The sequence below is a fragment of the Myotis brandtii genome, unplaced genomic scaffold (assembly GCF_000412655.1).
Source record: "Myotis brandtii unplaced genomic scaffold, ASM41265v1 scaffold469, whole genome shotgun sequence".
NCBI classification, from domain to species: Eukaryota; Metazoa; Chordata; class Mammalia; order Chiroptera; family Vespertilionidae; genus Myotis; species Myotis brandtii.
Window position 1 is genome coordinate 1442526 of NW_005367911.1, and position 21686 is coordinate 1464211.

Genomic DNA, 21686 nt, shown 5'->3' on the forward strand with positions numbered 1-21686 from the left:
TATTTTAGAGAAAGGGAGAGGTAGAGAGAGAGAAACATTGATGTGAGAGAGGAACATCGATCAGCTGCCTCCTTCACGCCCCCTATTGGGGATGGAGCCCACAACAGGGCATGTACCCCTATGGCAGCGGTTCCCAACCTATGGGTCGCGATCCATTTGGGGGTCGAACGACCCTTTCACAGAGGTCGCCTAAGACCATCGGAAAACACATATATAATTACATATTGTTTTTGTGATTAATCACTATGCTTTAATTATGTTCAATTTGTAACAATGAAAATACATCCTGCATATCAGATATTTACATTACGATTCATAACAGCAAAATTACAGTTATGAAGTAGCAACAAAAATAATTTTATGGTTGGGGGTCACCACAACATGAGGAACTATATTAAAGGGTCACGGCATTAGGAAGGTTGAGAACCACTGCCCTATGGGAATCAAACTTCGACCCTCTGGTGCATGGGATGGTGCTCAACCAACTGAGCCACACCAGCCAGAGCTGGTGAAATACTTTAAAATGTGTGATATAGTAATATATGAGTGTCCTTCTTAATACATTGAATTACAAGCTCTAACAGCAGGCCTGTAACTACTGTTATATGAAAGGAAGTCCAATGAGTATAGCCAGCCCCAGGGTGGGAGAGGGTGCAGATGCCCGAGCCCCTCCCTGATCTGGGAGGCAGTGTGGGACAGTGGACAGCACATGGGCTCTTGGTCAGACAAACTGTGGTCTTATCTCCGGCTTCTCCGTGGTTGTGTGTCCTTGGATAAGTTACTTGACCTCTCTGAGCCTATTACTCATCTATACAATCCTTCCAGGGATGATAAAATGAAATAACACCTACAAAGCGTGGACTTAGTCTGGGCTCCGTGAATGTGTGTTCCTCCCTCCCTCCCTGCCCTCCAACCCCAGGAATCGCCCTGGGAAAGGCTCAGAGTCTGGACACGAACCCAAGGATCAGAGGAAGCTGCTGCCTGGGGACAGAAGTCAGAGACTGAGGGGCTCCTCGGTCTTCTCCCTGAGCCTCGAGGTAGCTCAGGAGGCCCAATTGCCAAAGAACATCATCCCGGGCCACCCCCTTGCCTGCCCACAGGCTGGCCATGGCTGACGGCCCTGTCCTCCTTCGCCGACCTAATCAACTCAGTCCAATCAGAGGACTTAATCAGTCCTCGTTCTCTCAATTTTCTCATCTCTTGCTTCTCTCCTCCTAGTTCTTTTAATTTTGCCTGAGAGTGGAGCCCAAAGCCAAAGTGCCCAGTCGAGGGCCCAAAAAGCCGAGCCGAGCCCCAAAGAGCTCACCCTGGTCCAGAACAGCTGAGCCCGGCCCAGAGGGCGGAGCCCGGCCCAGAACAGCCGAGTCCAGTCCAGAAGGGCAGAGCCCAGCACCGAAGAGCCTAGAGTAGCTCCAGGGAGTGGGGTTGAGGCCTGAAGAGGTGAAGCTAGTCCCCAGCGAATGGCCCAAGCCCCAAAGAGCCCAACTGCCCCAGAAGAGTTGAGCCCAGACCCCAAGGGCGGAGCCAAGATCGGCAGAGGCGCACACTGACCCTGAGGGCCGAGCCCAGTCCTCAGGGGCCGAGCCTAGGTCCCCGAGCCTCGTGCTGGGTTAAGACTGGGTTCATTTCATGGAGAGAGCGAGCTGAACCCACACGCTCTGCTCCGGACAGAAAGCATGGCCAGCCCTGCTCACCGCCACGTTCTCTCTCCGGGCCCGCCTTCCTGGGCGCGATGTTTAAAGAGGGACATTGACAGAGCCTCGAGGTAGCTCAGGAGGCCCAATTGCCAAAGAGCGCAGGACGGTGAGGTCGCAAGCCATGCCTTTCGGGGGCAGGTGGGAACTGGGTCTCTTTAGCCTAAGAAAATAAAACAGTGTCCGGGCGTGCTCTTGGCATTCAACTAACGAAGGGTTATCATGTGGAAGAAGCAGCTTTAAATATTTTTATTGTTTTTTTATGTATTTATTTATTTTTGGTTATTCCTCACCTGAGGATATTTTTTGAGAGAGAGAGAGACATTGATGTGAAAGAGATACATCGACTGGTTTCCTACCCCATGTGCCGGGACCGGGGGCGGGGAGCAAACCCGCAACCCAGGTACCATGCCCTTGTCCAGGAATCAAACCCAAGCCCCTTCGGTGGGCAGGCCAGCGCTCTAACCACTGAGCACACTGGCCAGGGCAGGAGCAGCTTTGAGACAGAGGAGTGAAGAGCACAAGACCCATCCAGGTGCCCTGAAAGGCGGGCGTGTCTACCAGGGTTCACAGGAGAGCGCTCACGTGGCAGCGTGAGAAGACGGGATCCCCACGGGCCGTCCACGCGCCCTCGGGAAGACCAAGAAGGAAGGGAACAGTTCAGGGCATGGCCTCGGAGTCGCAAGACCCATCCAGGTGCCCTGAGAGGCGGACGTGTCTATCAAGGTTCACAGGAGAGCGCTCAGGTGGCAGCGTGAGAAGACGGGATCTCCACGGGCCGTCCACACGAGAAGGAAGGGAACAGTTCAGGGCATGGCCTCGGAGTCAGGCCCCTGCCACAACCACCACCACTTATGAGCTGTGTCCTGGGATACGGGACTTACTCTTTCTGAGTGTCCGCTCCCTTACCCGCCACGGCAGAGGGTGGCAGTACCGGTGTCAGGGGTTGGTTGCAGGGTTTAGTAAGGTGAGGCACAGGACCCGTTTTATTCTTGAAGCCAACCCATTAAATAACTGAACATCCGTGTAACGAGTGAATTGTGAATGAATAAAGGACTCGTAAGCCGTGTGAGGGCAGCAGTCAGGGCAGTAACCCACCTAGACCAGTGGTCGGCAAACTGCGGCTCAGGAGCCACATGTGGCTCTTTGGCCCCTTGAGTGTGGCCACAAAGTTTCAATCACACTGTACGTGCACGCCCGCATGTAGTATTTTGTGGAAGAGCCACACTCAAGGGGCCGCAGTTTGCCGACCACTGACCCAACCACCACGCCTGTACGTCTAGAACAGAAATCAGGAGCTTAAAAAGATTCCCAGGCGATTCTAATGTGCAGCCAAGGTTGAGAACACTGGTCTAGAAGGAACTGACAGCTGAGTGAATGAACGAACTGTTGACCTTAGTGAGATTTTCAAAATAGATGGCGTCTTTACTAATGAGATCAATTCCTGCGCTGGGAGAGCCTGGACCAAGTGTCCTCAACACTCCTTCCCAATCTGACATCCTGTGAGAACAAGAACGGTCAGACGGTCCAATTGTACGAGTCAGGAAGTTTCTCTTCCTCTAGGGCAGCGAGAAAGGTCAAGGAACTGGAACCATGAAGCCGTGGCTGGAAAAAGGAATGAAAAGCCCTTTTCACAATCCCCCCAAGTTCTCCCAAAGAAACACACCCTAGAGCTGGATGCATCTCCGGTTTTGAATTACGGTCTTGGACGATACTGGGTCTTCTAGTCCTGCCCTGGACCTTTGACCCCGTGTGCAATCCCCCCAAGTCCTCCCAAAGAAACACACCCTAGAACTGGATGCATCTTCCGGTTTTGAATTACGGTCTTGGACAATACGGGGTCTTCTAGTCCTGCCCTGGACCTTTGACCCCGTGTGAAAAGCAGAAAGGCCTGGTGTGCCCACCGAGATGCGGGCAGACGTTTTCCGAACGCGCCATCTCCTGGCCACAGGCGGAAACCCATGCGCAGACCCAGGTTCCTTGTTTGTTTACAGTGAGGCGCTGGTCCCTGCCACCCGGGAAGCTGGGCAGGAAACAGTCTTGCTCCCCAGAATTCAATCCTGGCCTCCCGGGAGCGGACAGCTTGAAATGCATTCAGATTCAACGACGGGACTGTTTCCAAAGTTCAGAGCTTGTTTATTTGGAAGCACATCTTTCTACCACGGAGCGGTTGCTCCTGCATCTCTAATGTGGTAGGTAGCCCCTTTGGAAAGGGGACTGGAATGAGGACCTTTCCTGAAAGTGCTGAGCTGCCACCGTCATTGATGGGCAAGGCATTTGTTTTTGTTTGGGGGGGATTTATTTATTTGTTTATTGGTGTCTGAACGCGCTCAGAACTATTTCCGTGACTCTGATAAAGAGAAGTTGAGAGGGAGGAAGAGGGAGAAGAACGCGCTCGAACTATTTCCGTGACTCTGATAAAGAGAAGTTGAGAGGGAGGAAGAGGGAGAACCAGGATCTGAAACCCCAATCTATGTACTGTGACCAAAGGTTGACCAAGGGCACAGGCCAAGGAGCCATTCCAGGCCGACCCTGATTTGTGGGTCCTTGGACGGGGTCCATGAACTGCTTCACTAAATTGTATCTGAAAACCCCAGTTGACAGGGTTTTTCTGGAATAGAGAGCCACCCGGACGACTTGGTCGTAAGGTACAGGTTGAAGTCATGCAGCATGCCCCCACGAATATTTCTCGGGACACCGGCCCCTCCAGATGTTTGGCCAAAAAGAAAAAAAAAGATGTTTCTACTCAAAAAAGCGAGTGACATGATCTGGGTCATGTCTGCCTTCTAGGAGACTCACGAGGCACATGAACTTCCGAAGGGTCTGAGACATCTGACTGAAGTAAAGGAACATTTTTGTGACAAATTAATGTGGCTTCAATCAACGTTTCAAAACTTCATTGGCCGAGGAATACTCATGTAGCGACCGTCTAACTGGACCTCCAGGAGCCAGGACCCCCAGGAACGGTCTCGGGAAACTGCTCATCAACAAGCAGGTACGGGAGTCTTTTGTTGGTCTCCCAGCACCAGGAGAGCCCAGCCTCAACACGAGGACCATGCGCGTTGCTGCGAGACCGTGAAAACAGCTCTATGGCTGGAGAACAGAGAGGAGAGACTGACCCAATAGGTCCTTCAGTCGCCGAGGACCCGTCGGCCTCACCTCAGGAAGCTTTGCCCATAATAACGATCTGACCCCCAGGAAATGGCAGCGCAGCTTGTAGTTATGACAACAGCAGCAACAAGATCACCTTCCCCATAAACCACGTGGTAGAGAACCAGCCAAGTGTTACCCGAGCAGCTGGCTTCCAACGTGAGTATTGGAATATTCTGTCTCCACTAAACCTCATGGAATTATTATTATTTTTTTCTGCAAAAAGCTTTATTGTTTCATTTGGTCCAATGCATGGGAGAGGGCTTCAGGGTGGTTAAAAGAACGGCTAGTAGTTTCTTCGTGGAGAGGCTCCGGTAAAAGCCAGACACCAGGGGGAGGCCGAGGGGCCCCTCAAAGGCCTCTGGGCTCCACAGGCTCCTAGTCGTGCTTGAGGGGGAGCCTTGGAAGAGATACGCGCCCAGCCCAGCCTGGGGGCCGGCAGCCTGCAAGGTGAGTCAGGTGTCGCCCATCTTCTTGTTGCGTTTCACCTGCTCACCCCGGCAGTGGTTCACAGGAAGTCACGGAGCTGAGGGTTTGTGGGTAGAACCCAGGGCCTGCAGCTCCAAGAGGGCCTGGGTCAGGTTCCTCTCCAAGGCCAGGGCGGCCTCCATGGCCTCCTGGATTTTGCCCCCTCATCTTGGGAGGGTTCAGCACTTCCTGGAAGAGAACGCAGCCACCGTGCTGGGTTTGCAACTTTAAGACGCTCAGCGCCCTCGCGCTTCTTCTCTGCCAACTCGCAGAAGTGGCCCACGCCCTCCAGAGCCACTTCCATCGTCCAGGTCGAAATAGAAGCCGAGAGGTAGGTGTGGGAGGCCCCAGAGGCAGGCTGGCCAGGCGGTTGACCGCAGCCCCCACCTCGGTGGGTGGAATGATTCTGATGAATTTGGGAGCTCATGGTTGTTCGGCAATAAGGAGTTAAGGTAGAAATAAACATCAACAGTGTGTTGGCTGGTCCCGGAGGTGGTTCTGAAGGTGGTGACTGGATAAGACAGGAGAGTGGCCGGAGGCTGGAAGCTGGGGCCTTCTTGGGTCTGTTCCGTCCAAACACTGTTGAAGCAAGAGACAGACCCGTGCCCGCTGAGCGCACTGCCCCTGGTGGAATTCTTGCTCTATGTATCACTCTTCCAAAAACGAGCAGATGCTATATCTCCTCTGTAAAATGAGAATGTGTGGACTGGGGGGCTTGTAAAGGCCTTGAGAGGTATTAACACTCACCCACAGCAAAAAAGGAAACCATCACGCCCTCTTTTCTGATGCCGCTCTAAAAACGTTAAATTCGTAAGGAACCTCTTTGTATGTTTCTTGTACTAAACGTAACTACTTTTTATTTCTGGGTCGCTGTTATGGGACATTGCGTTTCCTGGTTTGGGGAGGAGGAGCAGGGAGAAGTGTGGACCATAAATTCTTAAAAAAATATTTTTATTGATTTCAGAGAGGAAGGGAGAGGGAAAGAGAGAGAAACATCAATGATGAGAGAGAATCATTGATCGGCTGCCCCCTACTGGGGATCGAGCTCACAACCCAGGCATGTCGACAATTGCTGGGAAGCAGAATCTCAATGGATTGGGATAATGCTCCAGAGCGGTGGTTGCGCTGGTGGTCTGTGAGGTCCGAAAGGTTGGCGACCGCTGCCCCAGAGTATGGCAGTTTTTCACCTTGTTTTATACATTACAATCAAAGGAGGGGACGTAAGTGGGTTACGTGAAATCCATTGGTGATAGATTACGGAGGCGGGAGAAAGCAAAGGGGGGGGACCTCTGGGTTTGGATAAAAAGTAAAATGATAGACACATACTTCTTTTACTGAGGTGGGTACAGGATAGTGAGCAGTCAACAATTAATATGATAACAATAACAATGAAGGAATTTGTGGTCTCCATCCTGGTGCCCAGGGCTTTTGGTTATGCCCTGAGGGGTCCAGAAAAAGGGAAAAGGGAAGTTACAAGTTACCCTGACATTTCTTTTTTTTTAATTGTTTAAAGTATTACATACGTCTCCCCGCCCCCCATTAACCCTCCTGCCACTCCCACCCCTGAGGGCAAGCCCCCCACCACTCCAGTGTCTGTGTCCATTGGTTATGCTAATATACCCTGACATTTCAATGATATGCAATAGGCTCAGTTAAAGTAAAGATTGACCTTTGTCAGGGAAGATACAGGCCTAGGATGTGACTACCCACCATAACTGCTTTTAGTTAAAAGTTTTAATTTCAGACCATCCTTGTGGCTACTTTAGGTCCTTGAGTTTGCAAGACCGCCATGCAGGCCTCCCTGAGCTTGTCAGGTCAGCATGTGGCCCCTTTTCCATCCATACAATAATCGAGCGTATCATCAGTGATGTCTCCTTTCCGGTGGACGTCTGTGATCATTACTGAGCCCAGAAGGCTTTCTTCATTTCTGCCCTCCTGGGGTGTGGCTACGCGGCCTTATTTTTGTGTCTCTGAAATATTATAAACTTCTAGGCAACGAGAAATATTGCCCTCTACAGGGCGTATCCGTCTCAGGTGATCAGTGACAAGCACAGCACTTTTTAAATGGATTATTCATTCTTCTTTTACTTTGAGGTTTATACAGCCAGTGACAAGCTTGTTGATTAGAATCACTTCTGCACACATTTATTGCTCAAGTATAAAAGGAGAGAGGATGTCAAGAAAAATTTTAAACAAAATCTGACAAAGAGAGGAAAGTCAGAAATAGGACTGGTAAAGAGATTTGAGGGCAAAGGTGTGTGGAATCCTCAGTTTCCAAAGAAGAGAAAGACACATATGTCGTTCCCCGAGCCTCTGATGGTCTGTCTGAGCCCTTGGCTCAGGCCGTCCAGGGTTATGCTAATCACTGCAGCCCACAAATGCACCATTGCTTTATTTTTTATTTTATTTTTTAATTTTTATTGATTTCAGAGAGGAAGGGAGAGGGAGAGAGAGACAGAAACATCAATGATGAGAGAGAATCATGGATCGGCAGCCTCCTGCACGCCCCCCACTGGGGATGGAGGCCACAGCCTGGGCATATGCCCTTGACTGGAATTGACCCTGAGACCCTTCAGTCCGAAGGCCAATGCTCTGTCCACTGAGCCAAGCCGGCTAGGGCACCATTGCTTTTTTAAGTTTTATTCTTTCTTTAAAACATTTCAAGTAAATGTTAATGATGACATTTAGCATATGTATCCTTTCTATTTTATTAAAGTCAGATGGCTTATTCTGTACTTGCTATCGATTGAATGTTTGTGACACCTCCCCCCCCAATTCATTTGTTAAATCCTAATGCCTGACATGTTGGTATTGGTAGGCGGGTCTTCCAGAGGTGGTTAGGTGATGAAGGTGGAGCCCTCATGAATGGGATTCGTGTCCTTAGGAGAGAGATCCCAGAGAGCCCCTCACCCCTTCTGCTATGTGAGGACCCACCGCGAGATGACCACCGATGAGCCTGTCCGGCCGTGATGACCTCCCCAGGACAATATGCCTCTCGCTAAGGCTCGCCTCCATCCCTCTCCAGAAGAGGAGAAGAGGAAACAGGAGAAGAAGCGCCTGGCGCAGAGCCCCGATTCCTCCTTCATGGTGTAGATGCCCAGGATGCTGTGAAATCACCACTGTCTCCAGCCGCGCACAAAGGGCAGTTTTATGTGTCGGTGGCTCTACCGTTCTGTCAGCCAACAGGAGGAAGAGCCAGGCTCGCAGGAGGATGCTCCTTCCGAAGGAGGCAGCACTGAACGCACCTCACATCTAGATGAGTGGGGAACCATCCCAATACCACCTACTGGATTAAAAAAAAAGATGACCATTTATGAACTTGGAGGAGGGCCCTCACAGGAAGCCGGTGCCTCAGCCTTGGCTTTCCCAGCCTCTAGCTCTGTGCGAAATAAATTCCTGCTGTTCATAAGCCACCCATCGGTGGTATTCTGTTATAGCAACCTGAACGGTCTAAGACGGACGTGTCTTAGTAACTGACACAAAAGGGAAGCCCCGGGAGCCACAGACCTGAACCAAGTACTGTCTACATGGTGGCGTCTGCTCAAATTACAGGCCTGGTAACCAGAAGCACACACTTTCCCATTGCCGCCCCGGCCAGCCCTCCGCACAAGAAAGCATTGTTTCAGGAAACTTTCATTTCCATTACACCTGTGTGTGGGGGTGTATTATAATAACTTAAATATATTTGTTACTACTGGGAGTGCAAAAAGCCGGGAAGGCGGCGGCTTGCATGAGAATGCGCCTTTGTCTGCTACACCTGCGAACTCAAACCTATTAAATGACATTAAATGGCATCCTCATGGCAACTGAAGAGAATTTTAAACCTCAAACCATTGAAATTCTCATCAACTATGCAACAGTTCTACACACGTGAAAGTAAACGACAGACAGTTAAGGTGGAAGAGATACTGAAATACCTGGTTCATTGGTTTGCTGGGCTGCTATAGCGGAGTGCCACTGGCTGGGAGCCTGTTGTAGGCACCTCTCGCCAACGTCAGAGAGGTGTTCCCCGACAGGCCCCCCACCCGCCCCAGTCAGTGGGAGAGGGCTATTCCCAACCTCGATCCTTGTCTTCTCATGTAAATGAATTTATACGAGAGACCTCGCCTGCGGTGTGAAAAGCCAATTTATTAAAGCAATGAAAGCATGCACCTTTATTGGAAAAGCAAAGCAAGCAAACCTACACATCCGGCTTACGAAGCACAGAGGGCTCTCCGCTGATCTGAAGAGCAGGTTGGGGGGAGGCCTAAGGTGTTATATCCCCTCCTGCCGATAGGTCAGGTCGCAAGACTCCTCTGCTGAATGTTTTGGTGCAGGTTCATTCTCACGGCCCCTTTTGCTTTGTTGGGGCCTTCCCAGAATTCATGAGGAGCACCTGGCAACGTTATCTTGCCAAGCCTTGAGACCGCTGGCTTCTCTGCTTAGGGAGTAAAACTGCCCCTTTTCCCTTTCCTCCTTCCCCCTCCCTTTCTGCACCCTCTCCTTAGGGAGGTTTTAACCACTTGTTCTCCTGTCCTTGGCTGGGGAAGAAAATGGCTTGCTAGTTACAAGCTGGCTGCAAGTTGCCCACACTGTTTGGCCTTGTTTTAACTTTCCTGTCTCGGTTTCCCTATTCCTCCTGCCCTGGAACCCTGTAACAGCTTCACATACATTTATTTGCTCACAATTCTGAAGGTTAGAAACCCAAGATCAAGGTACAGGTGGGTGAGTTTATCCTGAGGCCTGTTTCCTTGACCTGCAGGTCTCTTCACATGGTCTGTTCTCTCTGTGTACCCCTGTTTTTATAAGGACACCAGTCATATTAAATGAAGACCCACCTTAACGACCTCATTTTAACTTAATCACCTTTTTAAAGGTCTTATCTCCAAACTAGAGGCCCAGTGCACCCTCTCCAATCTGGGATCGCTGGCTCCTAACTGCTCACCTCCCCTGCCTGCCTGATGCCCCTAAATGCACCCCTGCCTTCCTGATCACCCCTAACTGCCCTCCCCTCCCAGCCTGATCATCCCTAACCGCCTCTGCCTCGGCCCCCACCACTGTGGCTTTGTCCAGAAGGATGTCCGGATGGATGTCTGGAAGACGTCAGGTCTAATTAGCATATCACCCTTTTATTAGTATAGATACAGTCAATGTTGTGATGTACGGGGTTTGGACTTCAGCATAGGAATTCAATGGGGCACAATCAGGTGACTGGATGGTGTGCCTCATCCAATCAGTTCAAGGTCTTACAGACAAACGCTGAGGTTTCCTGGAGGTGGAGAAATTTGGCCTCAAGATGGTAGCACCAACTTCTGCCAGAATGTGCAGCCTATAGATTTTGAACTTGTCAGACCCTACAACCACATGAGGCAATACCTTAAAATAAATCTCTTAATGGTGTGCATATATACCCTGTTGGTTCTGTTTCTCTGGAGAACCCTAATTGATACTCCACCGTAGGAACTACTGAAATAACTGTTTTTTGATTTGCTGGGCTGCCATAGCAAATGCTGGGCTGGCTGGGAGGTTTTGTTGTTGCAAAAGGGAACCAGCCCCGTTCAGGCCACCTCAGAACTGCGAATCCGCCAAGTGCGGGCTGCAGTACTCACACAGAACTCCAGGTGGCGCCCCTGCACTACTCAAACGAGGCTTCCTTGCTGCAGGCCTCACCTCACAGGCTTTTAAACTCAGATTTCAAGACAACCCAGTGACTCAGCAATGCCAAAGGGGAAGCATAACATTTGGACAAAGGATACCGCCTACATGCCCAAAGTTCACAAGCTTGCCGTCACAAAGATCACTTTTTCCATGTGTCCTTTCTTGGAAGTCCTGTCTCTTTGGTAGGCGTTAGCACGATCTGAGCCAATAGCCACTTGGGCAATCTCATTACCACCCCCCCTCCCACCCCCCACATGAATAGGACACCTCGGGGTTAATAGAAAAGGAGGATTGCATGGTGGTTGAAGGTTGACGAGCCAATTTGTCTTGTTTTCTGTCTGCAACAGAAAAGAGGTCACCGGCTCATTGTTCTAGGTTTTCTTTCTTTTCAAGTCTCCAGGGATGTGAGCCACTATGGCCCAAGGGCACAGCATGCCTGGGTGTTTATGCACACAGGGCATGACTCACCCTGACCCCAGGATGTCAGCTACCCACAGTGCTGGCCGGACAGACTCTGCCTGCTCGGCAAACCCCTCCGTTAATCCTGCTGGTGGTCAAGACCCTACCCTGTCATTAGGCCGTGTCCTTGACCACAAGCTCAAAACATTTGGCGGCGTGGGCTTGTTGAAGCCTTGTAATATTTTGTAAGAAAATTCGAGATGCCTTTACTTTTTAAATTTCTACGTTGGCTATGGGAAGCAGAACCAGCTATGTGGAGTGACCCTGGGAAGGTTACCCAGGGGTTCAGAATCAGAATCATGGGCCGAGACCTGCCATTGGGGGTGCTGACTTTCCTAAATCTCTCCCTCCCCAGCCCACTGCCCCCACCATCACTCATCCTTTCTTGGTACGTAAGGCATTTGTTTGGCTCTTTTTTAAAAGATGCACATTCGCATACGTACACAAATCCATGTCTGTGTTCTTGCAGTTTTAAGCAGTGTGTCACTGATGTTGTGCTTCTGGTCTAACCCAAAAGTAAGTGGAAGCATCACCTATCTTTTACATTGGAACCTGACTTTTTTTTTTAAAATATATTTTTATTGATTTCAGAGAGGAAGGGGGGGGGAGAGGGGGCGAGAGGGAGAGAGAGAAAGAAACATCAATGAGAGAATTATTGATCAGCTACCTCCTGCATGACCCCCACTGGGGATCGAGCCCGCAACCCAGGCATGTGCCCTGACCAGGAATTGAACTGTGACCTCCTGGTTCATAGGTCGACGCTCAACCACTGAGCCACACCAGCCAGGTTAGAACCTGACTTTTGAAATATACACACAGTCTTCTTCTTGGAGATACACAGTTCGGGATAGCAGATGAGAATCCCTGAGGAATCCTGTAGAAAACAAACCTCATATTTTTCAAACTTACTTGAATATACATGACCTTTTCCCAGAGGGGGTCCCCATGAACGTCACTGGAACAGTATCCCCGGAATACCATTTGGCAGTGCTGAATAAAATTCTCATCTCTTCGCGGCATAGGGTTGGGTGTGTAGGCAGTAACCCCCGCCTCCTGCTGTGCTGAGCCATTTGGGAGTTTGCAGAGTTAGTGTTAGAGTTCGTTGGGTTTTTGTGGTCTCCAGGGCATTCTAATGGTTGACAAAAGCCAAGTCTCCTGGCAGTTTCCCAAGCCTGAGATGGCGGCACAGAGAGTAGAGTAAATAGTACCCTCGCCTGCCTCTGGGGGGCCCGTCCCATCCCTCCCAAAGCACACAGGCATCTCCGCCCAGGGTCGCCCTGTGGCCTCTTCAGCTGTTGCATCTCTGGCATCAGGGGAACCTCCCATTCCCAGTCCCTTGGAAGTGACCTTCAGCCACCTTCAGTCTCTTGAAAGACAAATAGAAAGGCAACTTGATTACTGGGATATTCCTAAAAACTGCTCAGTTCTTCATCCCTCTCTAAACCAAAGCCATGACCCAGAGGCACTAATTTTATTATGGATAATGAAAAAAATCCTTCTCTCTCTCCCAGGAATACTCCCTTCAATCCTTTCATTGGCCTCAAAGAGTGGGCAGCTTTGCACCAGAGCTGAAGTTTCTCTACCACCCCTGGTAGTGTTTCATAATCATAGGAGTTAGGAAGAGGTACATACTTAGTTTGAAGTCTTTTGGGGGCCAGTGACCTTGTAGCAATGACCCTATGTGATGCCAATAAGTGGTTGAATGTTACTGCGTGTGTTAGATTTAAAACTCTAGAAGTTCCCTGAGTTGTCTCAGAAAAACATATTGACTTATCTACATAGATCAGTGGTTCTCAACCTTCCTAATGCCGCGACCCTTTAATACAGTTCCTCATGTTGTGGTGACCCCCAACCATAAAATTATTTTCGTTGCTACTTCATAACTGTAATTTTGCTACTGTTATGAATTGTAATGTAAATATCTGATATGCAGGATGTATTTTCATTGTTACAAATTGAACATAATTAAAGCATAGTGATTAATCACAAAAACAATATGTAATTATATATGTGTTTTCCGATGGTCTTAGGCGACCCCTAAAGGGGTCGAGACCCACAGGTTGACGACCCACCGGTTGGGAACCGCTGATATAGATAAAAGCCTAAGCGACTGGCCAACCGGCTGACTGACCAGTAGCTATGACGTGCACTGACCACCAGGGGGAAGACGCTCTACGTAGGATCTGCCAAACTGCAGTGACTTGGCAGCTGTGGTTCTCGGGTGGCACACCCGGAACCAGAGAGGAGGGAGCCCGATTCTGGGGTGCATCACCTGAGAACCACCCTCTTGCAATCCGGGACCCCTCGGGGGATGTTGGAGAGCCAGTTTCCACCCGATCCCCACAGGCCAGGCCAAGGGATCCCACCAGTGCACAAATCCATGCACTGGGCCTCTAGTAAGGAATAAAATTGCTGGGCAATGGTGATGGTGCCATGTTGGGTGATTCTCTCTGGCTTCTTTTTTTGTTAATCCTCACCCGAGGACATTTTTCCATTGATTTTTTAGAGAGAGTGGAAAGGAGGGGGAGAGACACACAGAGAGAGAGAAACATCGATGTGAGAGAGACACATTGACTGGTTGCCCCTTCTCTCCCCACATGCACTTAGACCAGGACTGGGGATCAAGCCTGCAACCGAGGTACATGCCCTTGACCAGAACTGAACCTGGGACTCTTCAGTCCAAGGCCTGATGCTCTATCTTCTGAACCAAACTGGCTAGGCCTCTCTCTGGCTTCTTCATGGGCTTTGGGACCATCAGTAAGACTTGTTTTCACTTTGTGGCTCTTGTAGAGAGGTCAGGTGGCAACACCTCTGAATTGGTAAGTCTAGCTTTCAGAATCTGTCACACACAACTCATCAGTCAGGTCACCTGACAAACATTGATTGGTTATCAGCTGGACAGACTCCCAGGTGCAGGGGCACTAAATTCAATGAGATGCCAGCCCTGTCCTAACGGAAGATGAGGCAGAGTCAAGGACATTCATCAAAGGCGTAGGTGCTGCTCTTGAAGAAATGTGCTTGCTCCAGTATTTCTCTAAGTCACGTTAAAAGTCACAACTTTTTTAGCCTGGTGGTTCAGGGTACAGCCTCCAGCATCCGAGGGTCTTGTTGAGGACTCCGTTCTGTGAACCAGCTGTGTGCCCATGAGCAAGTGATGTAACCTCTTCAAGTTCTGGTCTCCACGTCCACAAAATAGAAATAACCACAGCCCCTGTCTCTAACTTGTCGTGAGTATTAAATGAGATCCTGCATTCAAAGCACGTGGTGCACCACCTCACAGATCGTAAGCTCTCAATAAAAAGTAGTATTTGCGCCCTAGCTGGTTTGGCTCAGCGGATAGAGCGTTGGCCTGTGGACTCAAGGGTCCCAGGTTTGATTCTGGTCAAGGGCATGTACCTGGGTTGCAGGCACATCCCCAGTAGGGGGCGTGCAAGAGGCAGCTGAATCAATGTTTCTCTCTCATCGATGTTTCTAACTCGCTATCCCTCTCCCTCTCCCTTCCTCTCTGTAAAAAAATCAATAAAATATATTTTTTAAAAAAGTAGTATTTGCTATTTATCTTCTTCATCTCTCTACATCTCCAGTCTCTACGTGGAGCCCTTTCCCAATCCAGCACATTCCAGAGAACCAGATCATTCCATTCTCTGCCGGCCTTCAAACATTCGCAGGAATCACAGACGTTGGAAAACTTGGCCAAAAGAGAAAAACTACAAAAGGAGTGATACAAGGAGGAGCTTGACATCTACCTGAAATTCCTCTAAAAGGCCAGTGGGAGCGTGCCACTCCTCTAGCCCATGGTGTGCACCCACACAGCCTTGTGTTACTGTTATCTGCTTTCCCAGGGGTCACATGCTTCAAGTATTGCAAATCCCTGAGCTTCCCTGGGAAGCTGTGGAGTCCCCACGTCATGGATCTCCAAGGACCTTGCACAGACATTTGTGGGCTCATCTTCACGTCATGGATCTCCCAGCAGCCATTCTCCAAGGACCTTGCACAGACATTTGTGGGCTCATCTGCCAGCCATGAAGCTCCAGGGCAGGTTCTCCAGCGATTGCCAAGGATGCAGGACATGGGCTTTGCTTTCGTTGGCCCTGCTATCCGTAGAGCTTGCCTGGTGCTCTTCCCACAGCGAGACAGCGTAGGGTGTTTTCTTCTGGCTGCTCTTCCTTAGCAGAGAAAACACCCCACCTCCCTCCTTGAGGGCGTGGTGCCTTAGAATCTCCTGGAGAATCACAGGGGCAGCCACCTGGGGACAGACCTCCTTCCAAGACTCCCAGGCTCGTTGCTCGCCATCCTGACTCACCCTCCCAACACCAGGGCAGCTCGGTCAGTCTATTAGAACGTGGTACTTGTACAGAAGAAATCCTAGCTGTTTCTAACCATGTTTTACACTCAGATGCCCTTAAAGAGAGAGAAAAAGGTCTGAAAATGAAATCAAGACAATAGGATGTCTTCAAGAGGGTGAAGGATACAGGTCAAAGAATCACGACTAATTGATGATGAAGATTTTTAAAAAGAGACCTGCATCATAGTTCATCATTGGTCAAGTTTTTGCTGTGTTCTAGGCCCTATCCTAAGTGCCCATGTAGATTTTCTCATCAAATCCGCTCAAAAACCTTTTAAGAGGGTGCAATTATTATCCCCAACGAAAACCGAGAAAACACAGAAGCTTGGTGGGGTTAAGCAACGTGGTAAATTTTGGGCTCATCTCCATTCCTTTAAAATCTGTATCTGGGTAAAGTCACGTTTTAAAAACCCTGAAGAGGAAAAAAGAAAACATAATTTCAACATGTCCTAGATTGCATTTGTAATAGAAGGGTGTCCGGGGCTGGCTGGATGAGTGGGATCTCAATGTCTTCAGGTGCTGGCTGGGTGAGCCTTCTTCTTTCGCAACCAACTGTTCCTGAAGCCTGGGCTGACGTCGTCAACCAACTCTGAAAGCAAATATGTGGTCTGAGTGGTTTCACGGTGGGTCCTGGTCTCACCTCTCAGGCTGGGACCTTCTCTGCTGGAACGGAGGAGGGACAGGAGGTCTAAACAGAAGCAGCATAGAAAAGCTCAAAGCTGCAGAGGACCATCATGAAGTATATGAGCGTCTCACCACTGTACTGTACCCCCAACACTCATACAAAATAATCTTGAGTGTCAACTGTATTTAAAATAAAATTTTTTTGATGAAGAATTATGCTGATTTTAAGAAAAAGAAAAGCTTATAAACTTCTATTCCTCCTCTATTGACTTAGGCCACCCTCATGGTGTGGCCTTGTTTTCTTTTTTTAAAATATATTTTATTGATTTTTTACAGAGAGGAAGGGAGAGGGATAGAGAGTTAAAAACATCAATGAGCAAGAAACATCGATCAACTGCCTCCTGCACACTCCCTACTGGGTATGTGCCTGCAACCAAGATACATGCCCTTGACCGGAATCAAACCTGGGACCCTTGAGTCCGCAGGCTGATGCTCTATCCACTGAGCCAAACCGGTTAGGGCAGGCCTTGTTTTCTTATTCGAGGTATAGACACAGTTAACTCCTGGCAGTCAAAACCCTCAGAGTCGTGCTGATTCCACAAACCAGAGTCAGCTCATCATGTTATGTTCACATACGCCCCCCACTCATGCCAAGCCCTCTCCACTCATGTTCATTTGCTGCCCACCGCTTGCTAGGTTCAGAGTTAAGTCTCCTTGCGTGTGTTATTGCACGGGAAACTAAGTTGGTGATGGAAGACAAGCAAGAGTCCCAGGAAGGCATCTGCCTTCTCTGAGAAAACAGAAATGCACTGTTGGAAGAGACTCTGCAGTTAACAAACTTGGTCATTAAAAACATTTACAAATGCAGCATTTAAACTCACAGGCCTGGGCTCCAGGTCTGGACGGGCCACCCACGGGGAGGGTAACACGGAGAAGTTACTCAACAGCCCTAACCTTCACCTCCCAGGGTTGTAGAGAAGAATTAATGTACATGGTGCAGGTTTGATGAAGGTCATATTTCATTTTCATTATTGCAATTATTAATTATAGTCATGAAATATCATGAAATATCCTTGATGCCAGGTGTACTCATAGCACTCTCCTTGTTGACGGCCTCACTTTGTTTTGTGTGTTTTTAATTTATATATTTTTTAATTCAAAATTTTTTCAGTTACAGTTGGCATTCAATATTACATTAGTTTCTGGTGTATAGCATCATGGTTAGACATTTATATAACTCATGAAGTGATCCACCTGAGAAGTCTAGTGCCCACCTGGCACCATACGTAGTTATTACAGTATTATTGACTATATTCCCCATGCTGTACTCACATCCCCATGACTATTTTGTAACTGCCAATTTGTACTTCTTAATCCCTACAGAAAGAGTTCTTGTAGATACCCAATAACTATCTGTTGAAATGGATGGATGGATGGATGGATGGATGGATGATTCTAAAGCCTCGTTGTGTGTGTTTTCATACTATTCTGGAAAAGTGACGCTTTCGATCTATGACATTAGGTGGTGGATGGAGCAGTGAGGCCATGAGCTTCTCAACACAGGGACTTCTAATAGGGTTGATTGACTGTCTACCTGCTGAGAGAAGTGTTTCTTCCCTTGCAGAGTTAAATATTAAAACAATCAGAACTCAGGGAGTATCTGTCATAGAGGCAGGTAAAGCCAGAAATAGGAAGATGTCATTTCTGAATGGAACAGACTAGAACTAATGCAGGTGGGACAAAGGAGTCCAAGAAGCAGCCCTTAGCCTAGATAAGAAGGCCACCGTCTCTACGGAGAAGGGATTTTACCTTCCTCCAGGGTCCAACCTGTGAATTCCCTATCTTGCACCTCGGCCCACACTAGCCCTGCTTCTCCTTTTGTATTTCCCGGCTTCATTAATATTCTCATCATATACCACTCACCCATGCATACCCTTCCAGCTTCCATATCTGTCCCCCTGTCTCACTCCTGCCACCCTGAACCACATGCAACATCTCTCCTCTTTCTCACTCTCTCTCTCTCTCTCTCATTCTTCTTGCCTGGCCTTAGCTACTTACTGGAGTTCCCTAAACACATGTTGGTCTTTCTTTTTTTTAAATCTTCACCTGAGGTTATGTTTTTATTGATTTTTAGAGAGACACAGAGAGAGAAACATTGATCATTTGCCTCCCATATACACTCCAACCAGGGATCGAACCCGAAACCTTTTGGTGTACAGGACAATGCTTAACCAATTAAGCCGCCTGGCCAGGGCGACACACCTTGGTCTTTCTAACCATTCCTTTGCACGTCCTCTTCCCTCCACTCATCTTACAAGACTCAGTTCAAACATCTCCACGTTCAGAGAACCAATGAAGACTCCCCTGATCTCAAGCAGAATTCACAGTTCCCGCCTGCGTTTCTCTCATACACCCTCTCACAGGACATTTTAACTATTTGTTTACATGCCTGTCTTCCTAGCTACATTGAGTGTTTCTTGAGGGGAGGGCTCTTGTTTTGTTTATGTTAATATTCTCCCGAACCTAGTCATAATATACCTAGTACTCGATAAATATTCATTAAGTGATATGGACCAAGATAAGAAATTAAAAACCCATTCCAGACTCACGCCTCCTACCACTGCTGGAGACGGGCCACTGTCTTCCTTCCTGCATAGATAACATCGCATCTGGCTGTTTCCGAAACCATTATCCCCATCCCGCCGTACATCTTGGCCGTCAAATTAAAAAGACTGTCATTGCAATGACTCGGTCCACCCACTGCTGTATATTTAATGTTCAGGGTGTTGTGATTCCATAGCCTCGTAGAAGTGAGTTAGGATCTTCAGCGAAAGGAACTTGAGTGCGGGAGCCATTAGCACAGGGTCGTAGATGAGCGTGGTGACCTGCATAATAACACTGGCCGACAGGGGTGGGATGCTTCAACACGATCACAGCCCAGAACCCCGTGGGAATGACGGCTTTCTCCTTCCTTAGGTGATGAAGGTTAGGACATTCCCTCCCACACATGCCTGGAGACCAGGATGCTGAAGGCGTCATATCTCCCTGGGTCTCCCTCCGGAGCAGGAGCCGGGGAACCCCCCACTTCTACGTGTCTGGCAGTCTGTCCTCCTCCTCTGGTCGCCTGTACTGTGTCGGTCTGCTCAGGCTCCTACAGAGCCACCCTACACCAAGACCCCACTGTGTGAGTCTTGGACCAGGTTAGACACTGGGACTGCACCGTCCTAGGGCTGTAGGGCCACCCGGATGTGACATGCAGACGATTTGGCAAAGGGTAGGTTGGTCTCTAGCCTGCTCTCCTGTTACAGTGGCCGCTCCTGGCCTAAGCAGTGGACTAAGGAAGCGTGAGGTGAAGGAGATGGAAATACCGTCCTTGCTGGGTCCAGAAATGCCCGGATGCAGGTGATGTGCCATAGACCTTCCTGTTCTGCAAAACGCATAAGGGCTTTATCTTCTGAGACCTCACACAGCAGACCCTGGAAGCCCCAGGGCCCGTTCTTCCGTTGTGATTCCTACGGAGAAAGCATTATCCAGGGCAGGAGTGAGTGCGATAGGAACGGAGAAACAGAAATCCAGGTGCAACCAACGTCTCCAAGAGTCTATTCCGGAAAAGGAGGAAAAAAGAAGCTCTTAGGCACACAATTATGTCTTCTGATGCAATTGCTTCTTGAGTGTTGAAAACTCACATTTAGTCTCTGGACATGAATTACTTTCATGCTGAAAGGGGCAGAGGGTAGGGTATCCAGCCTCAACTTCCCCCTCTCCACCTCTCACCACACTTCTAGCTGGGCCTCTAATCTTTTTTTATTTTAAAAAAATATATTTTTATTGATTGTAGAGGGGAAGGGAGAAGGAAAGAGAGAGAGAAACATCAGTGATGAGAGAGAATCATTGATCAGCTGTCTCCTGCACGCCCTTTACTGGGGATCGAGCCTGCAACCCAGGTACATGCCCTTGACTGGAATCGAATCCTGGACCTTTCCATTGGATGCTCTATCCACTGAACCAAACCAGCTATGGCCTCTTTAGGTGTTTTTTAAGTGCTTTATCGCACTGACCTTGAATAGAGTATCGGGTAGAAGTGGTAATTGTAAGGAGACTTGTCTCGTTCCTGATCTGTAGGGGGAGGGACTTTCATTCACCATTAAATAGGATCTTCCTGTAAGTTCTTTGTAGGTAACCTGTCTCGGATTAGTTTCTCCTGTTTCCCAGTTTGTAAGGGGTTCTCATGAAGTAGGCATTGAATTTTACCAAATGTTCACGCTGCGCCAGTTCAGAGGACCATATGTTTTTACTCTTTATTCCGTTACCACGGTGAATTCTGCGCTGCGATGACCAAATGTTACCACAGATCTGCAGCCCTGGATGCAAATGCACAAGACGTGTTATTCTTCTGCATCACCGGCCTGGATCTGCTAATATGTTCTTTAAACTTTTTACATCTGTTTGCAAGCGAGACGGGCCTATAATTTTCCTCTCTTGTGATGTCTTAATCAAGTTTTAGTTTCGTGGTTTCATAAAATGAAAGCTGATGAATCATCTCAGCCTTTTTTTTTTTTTTTAGATCTGAAAGTGTTTCCTCTTATATTTTTCAGGAAGCGGTTGCATAGGATTGGTTTTCATTCTTCTTTAGACATTTGGTGCTCATCGCCAGCAAAATCATCTAGAATCAAGGATTTCCCTCTACAGAGTTTTAAAAGTACAAGTTAAATTTCCTTAATAGTCACAGGACTATAACATGATCTATTTTAGATTTCGTGGTGGCTTGAGCCTCTTGAGGAACTGGTCCATTTCTCCTAAGTTGCCCAGTTTATGCGTGTAAAGTTGTTTGTGATATTCTCTTATCCTTTTGTTGTCTGCCGTCTGCAGTGATACCCGGTTTAATTTCTGGTATTGCTAATTGGTGGTTTAAATTTAAATCACTCTTTTTTTTTTTTTCCTCTGTCAGTCTTGATAGAGATTTGTCCATTTTCTCAATCTTTCCAAAGAACGCGGTTTTGTGTATTTTTACCTATTTTTGGATTTTTAAAAATCAATGTCTTTAGGGAAGGTGGGCTGGTGACAAGTTCTCTCACTTCTCCTTCCTCTGGAATGCTTTTCCTTTCATTCCCGAATGGAATTTCCACTGGGTGTCGAGCCGTGCCTGGGTTTCTTTCGCTCATGAAAATGACGACGCCTTTTCCTTTGGCCTCTGTGGCCTCCAATGAGAAATTGCAGTTAAGGTGTCACTTTCAAGATTTCCCCTCTGTCTTCACTTTTCTGGGGTTTGATTGTTATGTGTCTTGGCATAGATTTCGTGGGTGTGGATT

General features: G+C 48.4%; 1 protein-coding gene and 1 pseudogene across 1 annotated transcript in view; both read left to right on the top strand.

The window, feature by feature from the left end:
- The first annotated feature begins 4151 nt into the window (after nucleotides 1-4151).
- Nucleotides 4152-21686, top strand: part of LOC106727724 — a 49406-nt gene continuing 31871 nt past the window's right edge. Inside the window, exon 1 of the mRNA XM_014547289.1 lies at nucleotides 4152-5003. The gene's annotated coding sequence lies outside the window, so the exon portion shown is untranslated. The remainder of the gene's footprint in view (nucleotides 5004-21686) is intronic.
- LOC106727725 lies at nucleotides 7977-9384 on the top strand (annotated as a pseudogene).